We start from the raw sequence: 5044 nt of genomic DNA, 5'->3' as shown, positions 1-5044 counted from the left end.
CCACGCAGGCGCCCAGGCTGGAAGCAGCGCCCCCTGGTGTTCCCCAAGTCGGCGCCGCCGGCTACGAAAACGACATCGCGGGTCCCCGCAGCTCAGCTCTCTCCGGCTCGTTTGCCGCAAGGGTCGGAGCGGGACGCCGGGGCGAAATTAGGAACGACCTCAACCTTCCCTTCCCTTTGGGGGGAGAGAAAACGGGGGGCCGTGACCCCGACGTGACTTGAACACGCAACCTTCTGATCTGGAGTCAGACGCGCTACCATTGCGCCACGAGGTCACTGGGCCCAGGGCGACTTTTGATCTTTTAAGACTCTTCCATCCTGCATCCCCGCCGCGTCCTGGCCTCGCTCCGGCGCTGCGCGCGTGAGCCGCGGGGCGGGGCGGGGCGGGGAGGCGGGGCGGGGAGGCGGGGCTGCGCCCCCGAGGCCCGGGGCTCCCGCCGCAGGGCCGCTGCCCCCCGCGCCGCCGCCAACGCCTGCGGGACGCGGGCTCCAGGCCCGGCGCCGCGGCCCCAGGGGCCCCGGAGCGGCCCGGGGACGCCGGGGTCGGGGAGCCGGGGGGCGCTCGGTCCTCGGGAGGCCGCGGCCGGGAGGAAGCGGCCGCCGAACCCGCACCCCGATCGGCGCCAGTGACTGACGGGTGGGAGCATGCTCGTCCCCACGGACAGTGGTCGAGGGGAAAGAACCCCAAGTGACTTTGGAACTTCGCATAAAAATAGGATGATCGTGAGCCCCTCCCCCACCCCCCACCCCCGCCCTCGGTTTTCAAACTAAAACAAAATTTTGAAAATGTGGATATTATAGAATAAAACTGGAAATCAGTGATTTCTTTGATTGGATTTTGGTGTATTTCCACATTTCCCTTCCTCCCGGGTATTCACAGGTGTCCAACTGTAAAGCTTCGTGACTCTTAAGAACAACACAGTTTCAGAAAAAAACTGCAGAAAACGAAAAGGTATAAAATGAGTTCCGGAGTCTTCATTAGCATAATGAGCCACCCCCAGCCCGGTCAAGAAACAGACTTGCCCACCGCTCGCCCCCACCCGCCCTGGCCCACTGCCCTCCTCTCCGCAGTGGCCACCACCCTCCACCTTTATGCTAATGACTTCCCTGGGTTTCTTTCTTTTTCTTTTTCTTTTTCTTCTTGTATCTTTTTTTAAGTAGGCGCTGCCCGAGCGTGTAGCCCAGTGAGGGGCTTGAACTCGGGACCCTGAGATCCTCGCGTGAGCTGAGGTCAGAGTGGACCACTTGACAGACTGAGCCACCCAGATGCCCCCCACTCTTTTTCTTTTTTCTTTTCTTTCTTCCTTTTTTCTTGTCTTCTCTCTCTCCCCACCCCCCTTTTTTAAAAATAGTTTTATCACCCAAACGTGCATCCATAAACACTATAGTTTCCTTTTGTAAAAGTCCCTTGTCATCTGCTGGTGGTTCTCCATTCTTCTCTTTTTCCTTCACAGCGTCTCCGCAACCCCAATGAAATGATGTGACCTTCCCAGGATGATGTCACCCTTGGAGGTTCGTGTTGTCAGCGTGTCTTATGATTGGTGATGTTAACTTAGATCATTTACTTAACATGGTTTCTGCTGTTTTTCCTTTGTAATGCTGTTTCTTGCTTTGTAGTTAAACATCTGGGGGTAAATGCTTTGAAACCATGCAAATATCCCGCTTCTTCTCAAACTTGCACCTACTAATTTTAGCATCCATCTTGCCTGCAACAAGTATTACTGTAGTGTTTGGCTTATGGTGATTTTATTTCCTTTTTCCTTCTACATTTATCATCATAATCCTTCTGTAGGAAAGAGCTGGCTCTTCCAATTTATTTATATATTACATATTTAGTCACTCATTTGCATCAATAGACTCATGGGATTTTTAAATTCTATGGATTTAGTCCATAGAATATCATTTTTTTAGATTATTTATTTATTTTATTTTATTTATTTATTCATGAGAGACACACACAGAGAAGAGACACAGGCAGAGGGAGAAGCAGGCTCCCTGTGGGGAGCAGGATCCCAGACTCTATCCCAGGACCCCGGGATCATGACCTGAGCCAAAGGCCCACACTCCACCACCAAGCTACCCAGGCACCCCTAGATTATTTATTTATTTTAGAGAGAGAGAGAGAGAGAGGGACAGCGTGAGGGTGGGGAGGGGCAGAGGGAGAGGGAGAGTCTCAAGCACCTTGTCTCAAGGTGTCAAGTCTCAAGGACACCAGGCTGACCTTGGAGCCTGTTGCAGGGATGGATCCCACAACCTGAGCTGAAATTGAGTCCTATGCTTAACACACTGGCCACCCAAGCACCTTTCTCATAGGTATTTTTTAATTATATGGGTTTAATCCATAGAATATAATTTCTTATATTGTTTCCAAAATTGTTCCAGCTTTGGCCATCATGAGCTCCTTCAGGTTAGCTCATGACGTTTTTGACATTTTACCATCTTCTTTTGAGCACTTTTTTACCTTCTGGCACAAGATGTACCAGGTTCATCTTGTATTGTTCCCATGTGGGTCCTGGAATCAACCATTTCTTCAAGGAGCCCTGGTTCCTGTTGTTGGAAACTGGTGTTTGCAATCAAGATCTGGATGTTAGGTGTGCTCATTCCAATGTGGTGTCATTTCCCTTTTCCTTATCTGTAATTTCTCTCTCGGATCACTAAAAACTGAACTCTCCATAGTTATATGTATTTGCTGTCAATATAAATGTAGCATGTGTATAGTATGTGTGTGCCTATGTGTGTATCTGTGTGTGTTTCAGAATTACTAAACTATATACTTGTAAGGAAAGAATCATTAAGAGGATTACATGTTTTATTTTTGTCTTTGGCTTTATAGTCAGAATATTGTTTTTGCAAAAATAATTTAGGTTAGATCTCTTCTCCAAACCCCTCACTCTTGGTTATGCCATTTATTTGTAATAGTTAGGTGGTTACTTTTTAAAAAAAAAATATTTATTTATGATAGAGAGAGAGAGAGAGAGAGAGAGAGAGAGGCAGAGACACAGGCAGAGGGAGAAGCAGGCTCCATGCAGGAAGCCCAATGCAGGGGATCCCTGGGTGGCTCAGCGGTTTAGTGCCTGCCCTTTGGCCCAGGGCGCGATCCTGGAGACCCGGGATCGAATCCCATATCAGGCTCCCGGTGCATGGAGCCTGCTTCTCTCTCTGCCTATGTCTCTGCCTCTCTCTCTCTCTCTGTGACTATCATAAATAAATAAAAGTTAACAAAAAAATTTAAAAAAAAAAAAAAAAAAGGAAGCCCAATGCAGGACCCGATCCCGGGACTCCAGGATCCTGCCCTGAGCCAAAGGCAGGCGCCAAACCGCTGAGCCACCCAGGAATCCCCAGTGGTTACTTTTGTATTTTGTATTCCATTTTTTGTATTCCATTTCTGGTTCACACGTGCATACACACCTCAGTTGTTTTTCATTATTTAAAATTTTTTTGCGTTTGTTGTAAGATACTCTATCCCACATTTTAAATAAATCGTCACTCTTTTTTCTTCTGTTTTTTAAAAACATATGAATTATAACAATTTTGAAGCTCTTGACTGCGAACTCCAGAAATCATTTCTGGATTTATCGCTATTCTCTTTCTTTTTAAGAAAATTTTATTTATTCATGAGCGACACTGAGGGAGAGGCAGATACATAGGCAGAGGGAGAAGCAGGCTCCCTGCGAGGAGCCCAATATGAAACTCCATCCCAGAACCCTGGGGTCATGACCTGAGCCAAAGGCAGACGCTCAACTCATGGGACTTGATCCCATGATCCCGGGATCACACTCTGAGCTGAAGGCAGATGCTCAACCAATGAGCCATCCAGGTGTCCTGCTATTCTCTTTCTTTATTATCACTCACCTATTTTTTCTCTTTTGTACACTTTGGTTATTTTTTTTCCTAGGCAGTGTGGATGATAAAAATAAATTGTAGAAGCTTTAAAAGTTATCTTCCTCTCAAGACTTTTATTCTGGCAGACAATTCAGTTACAGTGGATCACCTAAATCTGGCCAAAGGTTGGTTTCAGTTTTTATTAGGCTGTGTCTAATTTAGGTTTGTCTTTATCACTTGGGCATAGCCTTTATTCTAGTAATATGGTCCTTACTTACCGGGTGTGGGCTTTCAGGGGTCTCCATGCCCAGAGTGTTCACTAAAGTCTATTATTCTGGTTGGGCCCAAGTTGGATCATGTTTCCTCATGTGTGTTCTCCAGAATCTCTATCCACTTCTCAGGGTCCTGACAAGTACTCTCCACCAGGCCTCTTGGAGTCTAATCTCCTACAGATTCAGTGCAGTAGTTGCTGTGGACCCAAGGGCAATTTTCCACGCATATTTCAGAAATGGCCTCTCTGTGGTCCTCCCTTTTCTGTCACTGTTATCTCTTAAATCCAAGTCATAATTCCTAAACTTTGGTCTTTGCTTTTTCTCTCCAGAGAAGTGCTGTTCTCTTTTGGGCTCCAATTTTCTCCACTGATTTAAGAAATGTCACCAGGATGAAAGCCAGGAAAGATGTGGGCTCAACTTATATGTCTTCCTTTTACCAGGGATCACAGCCCAAAGTGGTTATCAGGGGTGGATGGTTGGAGGAAATAGAGAGAGATTGGTAAAAGGATACAAAGTTTCAGTTATAGAATGAGTAAGATTGAGGATCTAATGTATAACAGGTGATTATAGTTAAGACTGTATTGTATAATTGAAATTTGCTAAGAGAGTAGGACTTAAATGTTCTTACAAAAGAAAAAAAAGTTAAATATGTGAAGTGATGGATGTGTTCATTAACTCGAGGAATCTTTTCATGATGTATCTATCCATTGTACACTTTAAATATCTTACAATTTTAGGGATGCCTGGGTGGCTCAATGGCTCAATCGATTAAGCATCCAACTCTTGATTTCAGTTCGGGTCCTGATTTCAGGGTTGTGAGATCAAGCCCCGCATTGGGTTCCACGCTGAGCATGGGCCTGCTTAAGATTCTCTGTCTCCGTCCTCCTCTGCCCTTTCCCTACCACTCTCACATGCTTTCTCTCTAAAATAAATAAAAACAAACAAACAAAT

General features: G+C 46.2%; 1 non-coding gene across 1 annotated transcript; it reads right to left on the bottom strand.

The window, feature by feature from the left end:
- Positions 1-202: 202 nt before the first annotated feature.
- TRNAW-CCA (transfer RNA tryptophan (anticodon CCA)) lies at positions 203-274 on the bottom strand. Its single transcript has one exon. It is a non-coding gene; the product is annotated as a tRNA-Trp (tRNA).
- Between the last annotated feature and the right edge of the window lie 4770 nt (positions 275-5044).

This window comes from Vulpes vulpes, chromosome 12, assembly GCF_048418805.1.
Source record: "Vulpes vulpes isolate BD-2025 chromosome 12, VulVul3, whole genome shotgun sequence".
Lineage (NCBI taxonomy): Eukaryota > Metazoa > Chordata > Mammalia > Carnivora > Canidae > Vulpes > Vulpes vulpes.
Note: the sequence above shows the minus strand (reverse complement) of the source record. Positions and strands in the feature narration are given on the sequence as shown.